Source organism: Cyrtonyx montezumae, unplaced genomic scaffold (assembly GCF_038088225.1).
Source record: "Cyrtonyx montezumae isolate F1298 unplaced genomic scaffold, pur_monq_1.0 scaffold_7, whole genome shotgun sequence".
NCBI lineage: Eukaryota > Metazoa > Chordata > Aves > Galliformes > Odontophoridae > Cyrtonyx > Cyrtonyx montezumae.
The window spans coordinates 17,551,053-17,567,431 of NW_027072078.1; the positions used below are offsets into that span (position 1 = coordinate 17,551,053).

A 16,379-nucleotide genomic window follows, 5' to 3' on the forward strand; every position below is an offset into this window, starting at 1 on the left:
ATATAGTGCTACTGGACTTACCAAGAAGCCATGAAAATACAGGTTTCTTAAGTTCCTGCAACCATCTTTTCTGGAGATAATCTAGCATTTGGGCATTTAAAATACATTTAACTTAAAATCAAGTAGCTTTTCCTCAAAAAGATCAGTTACTAGCTTTTGGGATAAATTTCCTAACATCCTGCTGTATTTGATAGCTTACTTCCATTGGAAACAATTCTTCTGACACAGCCTAGAGCTAGCACAGTTTCCATTTCCCTTTTCTAACCCAGGGAACCACCAGGCTCCTGCCCCCACCTTGGTTCACATCATCAGCACCTCTGCCTTCATACCCATACATAAAACACTGAGCAAGATACAAACCTCTCTCTAAACTTTGTTTTTAGCTGCTAGTAGTGGTGAGGGTTTTCCTCAACAAAAATAATCCTACTTGAAGTTTCAGTTAGTTTTGTGCAGGCAGATAAATTTCCAGTATGAACTGCATACTTTCATTAGACTTCAGCACATGTATGTTACAAGACACTTAACTAAATATGCTTGGAATGATTTATAGAACATAAAAATATATCAGAATTGGGAAGGAATAGCGTATTTAGATAAAATAATTTACTTCTAATGGAAACTATATATTAATGTTTAGTAAGATTAGATACTGTTTATCTGTAAGTTTTTGCTAAGTATACTTTGAGAACACCATAGATGCAGCAGGTTGTCCTGTCCCCACTGCACTTCTGTTAAACAGTTTCCTTTACTGGATAACTAGAAATAAATGCTGAACATCCTGTTCTGAGAGGGAAAAGCTATAAGCTACCCTAGGATTTCTGTCCAGATACCCAGGTCAGCAGAACACTAACGCTATCAGTTTAGCACAGTGGCTGGCCAGTGTGCTACATTCAGCTTTGCTGGCAGCTGACTCCTGCTTGGCCAGCTCAGGTGAGAGAAGCTACAAGGTGCAAAGAGCTCTGCAGACTTGTTAGGCAGCAACAAGTTACGTATAGTAGCTTATGTTGCAAACCACACATAAAAAAAATTCTAATCAAGTTAGAACCATCAATTACATTTCATGGAAACATTTGGCACAGAACTCAAATTAGGGAGAAATTATTGATTAAAATTAATAGTCAAGAAAACCAATTAAAATAGTCTTGTAATTTCTGAGAACACAGGAATGGACAGTTTTTCTGTTGCCAGTAACAAACTGGATGAATCTGTTTGAGAAAAGACAGCTGCTCAGTCTGCATGAGTCTTACCAAGCCATCCAAATCAGGAGCCTTACACCGTGGAATGTAAAAAGCACAACTCAGACCATAAAAATGCAGAATTCTGCCTCAGATGAAATACTCATGTTCAGAACTTCCAAACGTCAACTTTGCATATCTTTGCAATTTATTCCATTAGGCAACTAGTAGCCCATGACCAATTCATGGTGCATTGTCTCAGGGAGTCTCAGTATGAGTTTAAATGGTTGTAAAATCAAACAAACATTGAAATAAGCACACTGGGACTGCTACTGAGACTTTCACCATGTAATTTATTCCAAGAAATTTCTTTGAATGTTTGGAAGAACATCATAATATGAATTAGCATTCAGCAAAAGCCATATGAAAAGACAAAATATGCCAATTTTTATTACAGCAGAATACTTCAATAATCTAAGCCACTTATCCAAAAAGTTCCCTTCTCATCATGCTCTCTACTGTCTGTGATTTAAATGTAAAGTACAGAAGTTCTGATCTTCAGACAGAACACAGCTGCTGTAAACTACATGCAACAGACAGTTGAGATCACTTAGAGGATCACTGAGTGAATGCAGACTGACTTAATTGTTCTCTGTTAGCTGTATTGTCTAATCAGCTGCCTAGGTTATTGAAAAGCACTGCAGTTTGTTTCTTAGACATACACCCATCTCATGGACTTCTGCATACAATGCAAAAGACTGGGGGTCAGCAAAATGCAGCAGAAAGTGGAAACTGAAGCAAGCTCACCAATGAATGAAGATGAACATATGGCAACATCTGATGCAAAGCTGAATGACAAACTGGAGATGAACCCATGCATCTGTAAGTTGTGTCCATAGGAATTTAAGCGTAGAATACAAACATATGAAAATGGCATCATTTTTTCTGTCAGTAACTACTAATTATTTTCAACTGTGCAGTCTCAGTCATTTTTTGTTATTTAAAAAGCCAATACATGGTATCTAGTGTTGGGATTGCATTATTGGCTTTTGAGCTAATTCAACATCAAAGAGATGTTATTCTTTACTCTTAATGGTGACCTTGCACTGCCTGTGCATCGATTTCTGCATACACTTAACATTGAGGCAACAGTATACCACCAGTTTCAAGTTTCCTGCATTAACCAAAGTATAACAATTAAGTTTCTGCCAGACAGATCAACAGCTAACGTGACAGGGCTTATATAGGGGCTGAGGGCTACACTCTCTTTTTAAAATACAGATGGCAGTGAAGGCTGCAGGGTGACAAATACCTCAGTTTGTGTGATTTGAAGTCTGAAGGCTCATTGCTCATCAAACAGTGGACGTGTACACCCAGAGGCATCTGCTGAAAATGTGTGCCTTGAACAAAAGCCTGGGAGGTGCAGCACGCACGTGCTTTAAGAGGGAAGAGTTGTTCATACTCCAATGCATTCTAGATTCACAATAAATAGCTGTTTCCTAATATCCCTTGCTAAAGTAAATGCAGTAACATTTTTTTCTAATTTAAAAAGCACAATTTCCATCTCACGCATACTTTCTTTTGATTTTGCATCAACTTTAGCCAGAATCTTTGAAGTTTCATCTAAATTTGGGAACTGTTTATGATGACAAATAAATTAATATAGATCTGATGTAAATTTATGAGCACCTGATGGTACCAAAATCTGTTGTGAGACCAGAGTGATCTTTGAATCTTCCACAGTCAATTTCATTTGAGGAATCTTATATTTCAGCAGATCTGAGATATTATTTCATTATTTTGGAGTTCACTTGTACACACTGAGGTTTTGGAATTTGCTGACAGTAGGTTAATACTTGAAAGAGTGATAAAGTACAACAGTTGAGCTTACACAGAAGATATGTCTTGCATCAACATGCAAGTAGTCATTTTCTTGGAGAACTGTTCTTGGCTTTTAAAGGATTAAATAAAAGGATTTTGCCACTAAAACCAGTTTAAGAACACACCCTCAATGGATGGTCCCTCTTGTCTCACAGAAAACTGCAGTATGGTCAGCAGTTACCTCCTGCAGTTAAAATATCAACTTACATGTTTCTGAGACCTAAACAGCACAGATTAAACAGATTCTGATTTCATCTACACCACTGTAGTCCTACAGAATGAGTTAAAGACAGTGAAGCTATCAAAACCACTGGGCTTCTAGATTCACAGGAGTATCTGAATGTAATTTACAGTAATTAATTTGATCTGGTACATTGATGCACTAGTAAATGGAGAGCCAGAACCAGCTTTAAAAATAATAATAATCAAATACCACATTTAATTAAAGCCTGTTCTGGAAGAAGATAAGCTTTAGAAAAGGGGAGAGATGATGGTTTTCTTCCCTTCTAATCCAATCTATTTCAATAGGGGAAAACAACAGACATTCAGTATGAAAAATACTGCCTGTGATGCTGGCACCGTGGAATCCAGCTTCACCAAGGGCAAACACAGTAAGGGACTACAATTTCCCTATTCCAGTTTCACTATTGTCTAATCAGTTTGGGATTGAAATGTACAAATCTAGAATGTCTTGTTTAAAAGATGTCGTGTGTGTATATATAATTGTTATTTTTTGCAATGAGAGAAGTTTAGAACCTGTGTATTATTTCACCATGCACTTTCCTGAATCCTTGGAGTATCATAGTATTGCTTACTAGAGGTAAACATGTGATACCAATTTTACCTGATCAGATCATTGTTGCTAGGAATGTAACACTATGTACCAGATAAATTTGTTTCAAGGAAAGAAAACAAATCTGCTTCTAATCTTGTTTCAGCTTGCCTCAGTAGTGTAGCAACTGAAAAATATTTTCAGCTTCATGATGTATGGATTTTATCTCTCTACACTGGCAGAAGTGTTTGAAGCTAATTGTTTCGCTTAGCTGGCTTTAGTATTGCTTTTATCTCTTCCTACTGATCTTCCCTCCTTACTACATTTTTCAACTTATGCCAGTGTTCTGTAGGGCTACTACTATAGAAGGTACAAAAACATGCTTACTCATTTGTTTGCTAGGAAACACAACACAGTATGAGTAAATAATTATTGCAAGTACTACAGGTGTGTGTTTGAAGTTGAAAAAGATCAGAAAAACCTTTTTTTTTTTTTCTTTTTTTTTAGAATTCCTGGAAATGTTACACCTCCAGTGCTGCCACCTTAAGCCCCAGAGTGCAATTAAGTGTTTAATTAGAACACCATCAACAAATACATTTAATAACGTGGCACAATATTCACACTCACCTTCCTTTGTAGTAACTCCGTATATCCCTTAGCAATTTTCCTGAAATTGTTCCATATGAAGTCTGACTTGGACATTACTGACATTCTTTTTAATTAGTTCCTCCCCCAGCACCACATACATCACTTACAACTGCAAATGTAGTCCAAATATGAGTGCCTATTTATGAACTTTACTGGTCCGAATAATGCGCTTGTTCTGCCACCTCCAGTGTGCTCATGATAAAAAGAGTCAATATGTTGGAATTGTCACATATTTTGCTTTTCAATTACTTATTTTTATAGTCATATCTTAGGAAGAAAATAAGCTGGAGCTTTCATTCATGTTCCAGGACAACCAGATTGTAATTGAAGCTGGAAAAAAGATGGATGTCAGAGGAAGGATCTCTCCTCTCTGCTCAGAAAAGGTTTTCAGAATTTTTTTTTTTAAAGTATCCCCTGTTCACATCATGTGCACTGCTGTTCAATCACTTGAAGGTATTCAGAAAACATATATGTATTTGGTATAAAGAAACTTGGAGAGACATGTGTCAGAAGCAATGGTTATTTTACCCCTGAAGAGAAAACCACTTTCCTAAACTATGATACATGTAAAATAGCAAGTGTTGATGACCAAGTGACAACAGGGAGCTCTAAATCCTTCTGTCTTCCCCACCAGCTAATTCTCTTCACGCCTGATCTATTGCCTTCCCACACATCCTTCTCCTGTTTAGAGTAGGTTTACATCCAACCCAGATAGAGTGTTAATATAAACCCATCCAGAGATAGCTCAAATCCAACACTTCAGCCTGATGTGCTAGCACTTGGCAAAGCCATATGCAGGAGGGAGTGCCACAGCAACATAAACAGTATTTGTTGTTATATACTCAATCCATTATTGAACATTTTCAGTCTGAAAGGAGACTGAAGGCAAGTTCAATTCTACTGCTGGGCAGACACACACCTTGCTATCAAAATCAGATCCCTCATCCACTTATCTATTAAGAGTTGGCAAGATTCATTATTACATTTTTATTCTATTTATATTTAGAACATTGCCAAATAAATAAATAAAACAACTTCATGTACATTCACCCCTTATGCTCCCAGTCTTCCTCTGCTTCTTCACATAGAAAGTCAAGAGGAAATGGAAGTTGACTAAGCTGGTGTTTGAGTGCATGGTAAGTTGAGTGTGCCAATAGTTTCCTGTTACTGTTGCAAATAAAGAACTGCATTCATGGAATGTGCATTGCCAGTACTTCTACACTTTAGGAAATAGAAATGAAGAAAATCAATTTTATGCACAAACCTGATGCTCAGAGCTTATTACTACAACAGATTCATAGCAATGTTGGTGCACGGCTCTTGCTATGAGGTAAGAAGGGAACGAGGGGCAGCTCACAAGAGTTCTGATAACCACAAACACTACTGTTTTAGTTTTAAGTATAATGCAGTTAGTCAGTTCACTTCTTTCATGTTTTCCTAGAACATCCTATTTGTTATGATCTTATATTATGTATTATATATATATATATATATATAATACACATGAATATATTTCTTTTTTCCTTAGTCTCTTATCTTCATATTGGCCCTTATCTCAACTTGGACAGAAACAACAGATACCATATGGAGCAAGTCTGCCCTGCATGGAATAGAAAGAAGTGTTGCTGTAAATGACAGTGAAAATCCAGGAGCTGTATCCTGACAATTGCAAGCTAATGAGGAATCCCAAACAGTAGATGTTCACTCATCTATGCTGTCTACAGTTCACAAAGTACTGGTTGCCCAGAAGTACTACTGCAGTTCACTTGATTGAAGTGAAGATAAAAGCATGTCACCTTAGTACACTTTTAGTTACTGCTTGCCATTATATCTCATGAACAGGCTCAGCAAACAAAAGATAACCTCCTCCACACCTGGAAGACAAACCTATTGTTCGCTATACTTGTTAATAAAACAAACAAAAGAAGACCTTATCACCACCATCAAGCCAACACGTGAAAGAGGAACCATGAAACAACTTTCCTGCTCTGTTCTGTGCTCAAAACATTCTCCTCTGGGATGACATCGATTACAGTAATAAACGCAGAGTTAAAATTCTGTAAAAGAAATGAATAAAAGTCAAAATCAGACGTCTACTGATAGGAGACTGTACAAGATTACTTCTAATGTCTTCAAATTTTTCACATTTAGGAAGAGATTAATATCCAGTGTTTCTAATTTTTTTTCCTTCCAAGAAGTGGTCACATTTTATAGGATAGAAACAATCACCTTATTTACATTAGCATGTAAGGCAATCTCATAGCAACAGAACATCACAATCCTACAGATACCTAAACTGATTTGAATGTATAGATTCCGTAATCCAAAATTATTGCAGGTAGTATACTGTATAATGAAAGACTGAACTCCTTTTGCTGTTACATGCTTCCACTTCCATGGTTTTAGATACAGATGCAAGGAAGGGTACCACATAGGAGTTTAAGGTGCAGAAGGGCTATTCCTCAGAAGGTGAACCAGTTTTAAAATCAGTAACAGTAACGTTGTTACATTCCCTGCAAATCTATCAGGGAATGTGTCAATCAAATGAAGCACCAAGTCATTTCTGCTCACCTGCCTTCCCCAGTCTTCCATATCAGAGCATAGATTTTATGATGGGAGGTTCAAATCTGCTGCCTATGCAAGTTTCCTGAAATTTAAGTATCTGTCTATCTTCTGAAACAACCACTTCAACACAGCACTCCCACACATCTAATACAAGAAGAGAAAAAATAGTTATTTAAATATATTAGAAATTCTTTTGAATTTGAAAAATAAAATCTGAAATATTCTGAAAAGCCTTCTGGAAGACAGCATAGAGAAGGACTGAGCCCTGTTGTTCCTTGTCCTCCTTCAAGTGAGTAATAAAAATTGGTGTGCTCATTCACTCTTGAATCTTCCAATGTTCCTTTTCTACATAAAAACACAAACATAACTGTCTGGACACAAGTATCATATGCTTAGTACCATCGTTTTGGCATATCATCATCTTCCTGCAGAAATATAACCAGTCTGGTTTTACTCTCAAAGTAACTCAGTCTTTGGTCCTCTTCTTAGGTGGACAGCTGCACAGGAGATGTAGCAGCCCCCAAACCAGCAATTGAGCAGCAGGGATACAGCTGGCACATGCAAAAATTGGGTCTATCTTCATCCAAACCATGCTTGGGAGGAAGACAAAACAGTTCTGTTTTTACTCGTATTTCGATGGCAGCTGTCGGAAAGCTGCTCAGCAGTTTGGAATGTCGCAAACAGTCCCTTTGGAGCTGGATTAGATGGAGAAAGCCAAAAGCACTAAGCAGATAGCTGTGTAACCATGGAGTAAAACTTACTACACATTTATAAGGATCTATATTGTCTGACATATACAGCTCACTGTCAAGCCATGCAAGGGGACTCTGAACTATTTGTTTTAGAACTCATATAGTCTACTTTCACTAAGAAACCGCGTAAAAACAACTCTAGAAATAAATCTGCCAGTCCTACTGGAGGGGAAGCTGCAATTTTTGTGAGCCAACATAAATAATGATTTTTAATTCTACTTAAAGTTCAGGGAAAATACACATGTTTGCCAAATAGAAAAAAAACAAAACAAAAACGGATGGGAACGGAAAATACTTTCATGCTGAAAGAGGATATTATAAACAATGGAGACTCAAAGTCAAAACTCTCATTATCCTCTTTAAAGGAACTTCTAAAAATTTGTGCAAGAATTGTATAACCTTTAATAACCTTAATATCACTGCAAATACTTCATCATCTCACATCTATAAAATTATTTCTTTAAGAAATAACAGTGTAACTGACTCACTCCATGCATACACATTTATCTGAGAATTTATTCTGGCCGGATGGCTTTAATTTTCAGATCTTTTAGCAGTGTTTTTTCAACTCAGGCCTATTTTTATTTCTGGAGTTATTCCAGAAGTTCAGAAGAGAGAAGTTCAAGGAAGAAACAACGTGCAGATAAGCAAACTTGATGATTCTCAGCTTCTATGCACAGAAAAATGTACGGAAAAAAAAAAAAACAACAACTAGGAAACCATAAGTGCTTTAAATACCTGTACTCAAATTACTTTTTGACATTTCTTGTTACTACTCTTCAGATAAGAGGGCTCTCTGAAGATCATTGTTATAGATGGAACAGTTTATTTCCTGAGATCACACTTAGATAACTCCCTAGGGTTAATGTACACAGCAACACAAGATATAGAAATCATTACTCCTCACCTGCAGCCCAGATGGTTTGAAATACTCAACTGTAGCATAGCAAAACACATTAACTACAGTAACATTTTCTACACAAAGTGATGCAGGAGGGAGCGTTTCAGCCTGCTAGTCTCTGAGTTGCATGCACCAGCTGAGAAGCCAGGATACGTTTTCAAATGCCTTCCATCAGGGGCACCTATGTTAAGCTGTTGCAAAAGAAACAGCCAACTACCACATGTCAGGCACACCTAACATTAGGATGAATCCAACTATGATTTAAGATGCTTCAAAAGTGCTAGAGAACAAAATTTGCTCTGTTTATCAAGTAGCAATCAATGAACTAGTTGTACACCACTTGCAGAATTCGTTAATCAAAGCATGAAAAAATAGCTTAAAAACCCTGGACTTTTCAAATGAGAACATGCACTTGTTTAAGAAACGTGATCTGAAATCCAGTAATACAACCAGACGAAAACGTCATGTATAAGAAATAGTTTATCTTCCTTCAAGTGAGTTATAGTTTTCTGATAAGCTTATAGATAAAGACATTACATTCTACTGTCCTGTTTCACTAATTGTTATGTTTTCTAGGATAGAAAACAAGAACTATAGGAAAAAAAGTAAAAATCTTCCACATGTATCAACAACTAGAAAATTGAATGAATAGGACAAGCAGTAAATTCTCAGCTTTCCTAAGAGTACAGAAAGAATCTGGTCTCGTGACCAAATTACTGAATATATTTATTCATAATGTGCAGATGAGAAAACCATGTGAAGAGCAAGAACTTGCCGACAGGAGGGCTATTCTGCTTATTTTGGGGTTTAGATATTTTTTATTTCTTTGTTCTTTTAGAAGTCTGAGATGTCAAAGAGAACACGGAAAAAAGAAGAATGAATAAGGGTTGCTGAACCATGCACAGGTGCAAGCCAGTGCAGTCCAGAAAAAATGGCTGAAGCACCATTACAAGAAATCAACTGCAAGCAGGATACTTTTTGCAGGGTCACGTGCTTCTACTAAAGAGAAACATATTAGCATCTCTCAGGAGGAAGCAGTGGGAATGGTGGGAATACCAATCACAGAGCACATATGCACACGTCTTCACATTCAGAAAGTAAACATGGTACTCATTCCAGACATCATATTATCAAGTCACACACAAAGATATTTTCACTGTGAAGAAATATAAGGAAAAACATTAAATACATCAGAGGAGAACACAGAATACACTTCTACATTTTTCAGAGTTAGACAGTCTTTCAATCTCACTTCTAAATGTAATACACTTGCATCTATGTTTGCATAACAGTTTCCTACAGCACAGGAGTCTGGACACCATACACACAAGAAATTGTATTCAGAGCCTGAAGTCTAAGTGAAGGGAACAAAATTACCTTTCCCTCTAGACCGTACTTTCACACTGGGGATAAATTCTTCTATATAGCAATATAAATCAAGAGTTAAGGTATTCATACAGCACTGCAATGGGGACAGTCTTATTCTTAATCGTGTAATTAAAAAATAAAAAAAAAGGAATAAATATAAGGAATGCAAACTGTACTGCAAACTCAGAGAGCCATTTTCTCTGGCTTCCTAACTTTACAGTCTACAGAAAATTTCAGTAGTATCTACAAAACATCACAGGTGCACAACTAATTTTATCTCAGTGGCTAGCCCTTATATGAGCCCAGGGGCTCCACCTGCATCATCCACCCCCTCTGGCCAGGTGGGGAGCACAGATACAAACAATTTTCCTGTGCCCCTTGGGCCATACCCCGTCACCAGGTGCTCAATCACATCCTCAAGCCCCGAGCTACCTGATCGCCTTAGATTCATATTCACAGATGTTAATAAGACTTGCTGGTAGGAGATGAGGAAACGCCTCTAATTGCCGTATCAATCAATGGTTAAATGTGTTTACACTGATCAGCAACACAAAGTGTCAGCAAAAATATCCATAATGTACTGTGTAACAAAATTTCTCCATGAACAGCTTAATCAGACCGCATATGCACTCAAACTCAAATGTAGGAATTAACGAAGTGTTCTGCTTTCCTTGCAGTAATTACTTTTTATTCTAATACTGATTTTTTTCCCTTTTCTGTAAAAGCAATGTTACCACAGCATTAAAGCGTTATTCATTACAGACACGTTCCTGTATCAAAACAAGCACCAGTCACAAGGCAGTGTAGTGTTCAAGGACTCCCTCGAGCACAAGTACAGGAAACAGGGTTCAGTAAACGGAAAACGTAGGAGGCAGCAAATAAGGTTTGTTTAGCACAAGTAAATACTGGGAAAAGGGTACACACGGTGGCAATGAATCCATCCTATTTCAAGTGTGGGAGAATATAACTTGAATTATTTCCTCCAGCATATTCTGCGATTAAGTTTACCCTGCATAGCACTGGACTCCATTCATGTATGGCTGCTCAGCAGTGCTTCTGTAAATACCCTATACAAAAAAAAATATGTTAAAAGAGTAGCAACTTGCAAAAGAAGGTACAACATAAAGCAAAATGACAAGGGAATAGGACAAAACAAAAGCAGTCATTGTAATTTCTACACTAATTTGCTATACATTCAACCCTAACTCTAAAGAACCAGAGATACCTGAGGAACTCTCACAGCAAATGTTCTGTCTGGTTCTCTCATTATGTAAAGAATGAAAATGAACAGCTATTTAACAGAAGAACAAAACTTGCAATGAAAACAGTGTTGTCACTGCTCACCACGCAGAGTTACTCCTTTTGTTTTCACAGATTATCTTCATCTCTTCTTAACATGTCTTGTAGTTTACCTGTATGTAATATATGGTTTGAAAAGAATTTAAAGTGAAAGACCGACAGTGCATATTTTCTTTAAACAGCTACTAAGAGTAAATTTTGATGCAAATCTTCAAAAGCACACAAAACTTCACTACTAAAAACAAATACAAAATTAGCCCATAGATGGAAGTGATGACTTTTTATTTTAGGCAAAAAATAAAAATAAAAATCCCAAAAACATTCCACTATTGCAGTTTGTAAAAATGTTTACTGTTTCTAGTGGAAACAGTTCACAATTCAGTACTCAAGATTTAAAACAACATTGTGCAAAGTAGTACTGGCATAACTACACATAGCAAAGACTATTGTAAATCAAGAATTCCATTGAAACGAGTAGAGCCGCTCCAGTTTCACACCAGTGTACATCATTTCAGAATAGGCCTTTTATGCATAACATCTCTGGAATTCCTCTTGCTTACAAAAATATCCTTACATGCAACAAGTAACTGATCTGTACAACATACACAAGAAGACCTCCACAAGTTTATCACAGTGTAACAGAGGAAAACACATCAGCCAATTTCATACAAAGACCAATCTAATGGCAGTTTTGGACAGCCCTTAACTGTTAACCTCAAACATTGCACATTTCAACAAATGAAAGATAATTCAGAATAAAGCCAAGCAATATTCTTCTTTGACTATTAATCCATTGAAAATTAGGGTGAACGAGTCCAGAGAGGATTGTTTAGTTTCTGCTTTTCAACCTACCAGATTTTCCAAAGAGTTCTATCACAATAAATCTGTATAAGAAACTTGAAGTGTTTTCAGGCCAAGTCCTCTTCTGCAATTCAGATAGAACACTGTCAACACTACAAAAGTCTCCATGGTCAAATACAAATCCCAGTGAAGAACTTTTAAGCAAAGATCATACCTAAGCACTTACTGATGACATGCAATGAATCAAGAAAATAATGAAGAGGACACCATTTACATCTGGAGCATTCAGAAAGACTGTTTCAGTCCAGTTGATAATGTGGGACTGGCATTTCAGCAAATACTCGTGAATAGTTAGCATTCTTTCCCAACTTAACAAGTAACATAGGAGAGTCAAAATGATGCACCTAGATCATCCTTTGTATAAATACAAGTTCAATAGCAAGACTGACTCCCAGTGTTGTTGAACACTCTCAAATTCACGTCAAGAAAATGTACAGGTACATCTTGTAATGAATAGTCATTTTGTTTTCCTAAATATTCAGGTTAAGGAAAACAATGTCATATGAACACCTCAATCATAAAGAAATAAATTCTCCACAGTACTTTTCATCCCCCAATTTAAGGGAAGATGAACTTTCTATTACCTCTCTAAGAGATAAACTTTTTGTTTTAACACATCAACTTGCTTGGGTCTAAGTCACCACAACATCATTAGGCTCTGACATTTGATGAAGGGCACTTTAACTACAGAACCACACGGAGGTAAGCACAGTCCCAACATTCTCAAGTGTTTGGATGCTTGTATAGCAAAGGATCGTTTTTGTGGGCTATATTAATGTTATATTAATTTCAAGATAACAAGAACAATAGACAAGCTTTGCTTTGAAGATACTCGTATTCAAATTATGTATCAGTTCTGTATGAGTAAAGTTCTGAAAATCTGTCCATAGAAAAAGATTCTCTAAAATATCAAATCATACAGTTCACAGAGGCAGGCCTATGCAGACTGTGTGCACACACGGTGAGACAATGGAAATTAAAATATCTAAGAAGTCACCCAGCAGCAATGATCTTTGTAACTACAGACTACTGGTGTCTTAAGAGTTGGCCTCGCTCCCCTTTCAGAGTTTCATGGAGAAGCTGACAGATATTCCCACATGAAAACAGATTACAGTAATTCACTGCTAGGGAAAAGACATTTCAGAGATGGTGAAGAGAGAACAGATCATGTTTCAGCAAGAAATTACTATCATACCACTGAATAAACTCAATAAACAGGAAGTTAGGCCTGAGGCAGAGGAAAAGTTAATGGATATGACGTTTTTTTTTTGCATTTTCACCCTCTCATGTTCTTAAAGTTGCTTGCTCCTTGTTTCAAAAGTTACCTTAGTAACAGCTAACTCAGTATCAAGATCAGAAGTAGTAAGCTTTTTATATGGTAGAATTATGAATTTTAAAAGATATTTGCCAGGAATTCTATGTTAATATCGAAAACATTTCCATATATTACAGCAAATAAAATTTTGCAAGTACCTATTTTTAGAAGCTTTTTTCTTCCCAAAAGGCTCAAGCTTCAGTGTTCTTAAAAAATCTTAAGCTCTCAATTTCAGTAAACTGCATCTTAGAACAAACAAAAGAAAACAGCCCTGAGAGTAAACATACTTTTAAAGAGCTGATTCACGTAAAGAAATAGCAAATGCAGCACTTACTTCCATAGTATGCTACATTTAATTTGCAATCCCTTTTCTCTCTCTCAGGATATGCACATGCAATCAAGAATTTCCTACCAAGCTCTATGTATTGAGTCTATTTTGTATTTTATTATTTTTACTTTTCCATGTACTTTTGTTGCTATGTGATTATGGAACCAAGAAAAGAATGAACAGGTAAACCACGTCACAGTTTAACAAGAAGTCCTCTTCCTCTGCCCTCAGATTTTTAAAATAAAGATCCAACAGTCATAGCTTCCAGCATAGACTTCCACTAAAACAACTTCCTTGTGAATTATGTGAAATTTACAACTGGAGGAATGTTATTTAGTCCATCTCAAAAGATCAACTGTCAGTGTTACTGAACAGCCTTCAAGCTGAGCAAGAAGTGTAAAATATCAAGAAAACAGTATCAATTGCATCAAGTTGTATGCAAATATAGACCTTTTATCTATTTAAGCTACAAAGTAGGTAATCAAGGAACTGACTGGGTCTATGCATAGTTAGGATTTGAAGAATGCCAAAGAACTTGAAATCTTTCAGTATAACTGTGCTTGAGCCATACATTAACCCCCCATAAAACTGAGTATCTCAACTCTATACCTAAATGACTTCTGTTTTTCTTTTAAAAGTTATATACACCCTCAAAGCTATTTTTAAATTGTTTTAAATACTTTACCTGGCAGCTCTGTTATGGCACAAGACAGCACATTGGAAGTTTAAGGCTAAATTTTAAATGCATACTCGTAAAAGCTGGTCTTGGAACAAGAGCTGTTACATTTTCTTAATTCTGAGTCCTTAGTGTGGATTCACATTAAAGTAGAGCTGCCACAGCAATGAATAGTCCTGTACATTAAAAAAAAAAATTATTGAACGTTGTCCTGAATCCAATTTGTTTTGATAAAAAGCAAATTCCTCATACATTTCTATTAGTATTTTTAACAGATCAGCTCAGTAATTTACAGAGTACACAGTCCAGTAATATACAACGTGAGCTACTGCAGAAATGTTTGAGTACTACAACAAGAGAGAAAAAGATCCAGGTTAAGAAAGCTCACTGCTATTTGAGAGAAACGCTCTGTGATTAAAACATCAGAATGCAGTTTTGGTTAAATCAGTTAAGTCTCAAGGCCATAATAAAGGCTATTTGTTAACCTTAGCCCTTCAGTTCTTAACCAAAGTTAAGATCTCCTGATAAAGCACTATGCATTTTGGTATTGATGGAGAAGCTCTCTGCATGCTACTGCTACAGAAAAAATAGATTTGCAAGAATTTCCTTCACCTGAATGGTCCCATCTGTCACGAATCCAGTCATACCAGCTTTAAACAACCTATCTACAGCAGCATATACTAGTCTTCAAATATCACTGGAACTGTTTCAGAAGACAATGATTAATACCACAAAGCCTCACTAACTGATCATATTACACAAATTTGGTGCACAAAGTCCTCTCCTCTCCAGCAACTTATTCAGCGTAAATCTGAGCTGCCACTCAAAACCAAGAGCTCTTCAGTCCCATCTGCATGATCCTACTTACTTTGATGGGAAGAAAAATGGCATATTAAATTATGTTCATTTGCTAATTTAACAGATCTAGTATTTTCACACTTCCTGGAACATTTTTCATTTGCTGAACCTCTACATAATGTTTTAAAGAGGGGCTCAACATACACTCTAAACGCAGGACTTATGTAGGCCACTGCGATTTACACTAACCTGCTCAGTAAAGTTTATTGCTATCAGACAGTTATTTACATTGAATTTAGAGGAACAGTAAGCGTGCATCAGAACTATGACTATTATCTGCAAAGGTATGAAGATAATTTTTTTCCCTTAGTGAGATGTCTGCAACCAAATTCAGCATATAAAGCAATGAGCAATGTTGCTATATTTACAGTACAATATTTAGACAGATTTAATTAGGGAGAGATTTAAGACTGCAACTCAGACATGGAAGCAAAGCATGTGCAAGTCAGTAGGAAGGGCTCATGCTTAGCAGACCAATATTCAGACCCTCAAAATATCTATAATTAAATTAATTTGAAATTGCTGAATTTACCTCTGTAAAAGAGGCTAAAAGGAAAACATTTTATAGGATATGATATGACATAGGCATTCAAGTCACTACAGGTTTTTTTGCACATATCTACATGTATTTACTCAAACACATAATGGACCGTAGGAACACAAGAGAAACCTCACTGAAGTTCCTGAACAGACTTCAAACTTCCATTTGAAATGGCTCCTTCCCTTATAACTTCAAAGGAACCGTAAACTGCTGCATACGAGGACAGAAAAAGCATCAAAAAATCGCATTTTACACGCCAGCATAAATTGCTAGTCAAAAAGGGAGAACATATCTGCTGCAGTAAACTGCTGTGTAACAAATACCATGGCTGACAAATACCACAGCTGACAAGCCATCACCTTCAACGTACACAGAAAACACTGCTATGACAAAAAGAGAGGAAATCATGCACAGGTATTTCAGTATCACATGGCCAGGG

At 36.6% G+C, this 16,379-nt stretch overlaps 1 protein-coding gene across 1 annotated transcript in view; it reads left to right on the forward strand.

Annotated features, from left to right (window-relative positions):
• CCNYL1 (cyclin Y like 1) overlaps positions 1-16,379 on the forward strand; it is a 236,616-nt gene that overhangs the window by 193,015 nt on the left and 27,222 nt on the right. The gene's annotated exons all lie outside the window — the stretch shown is intronic.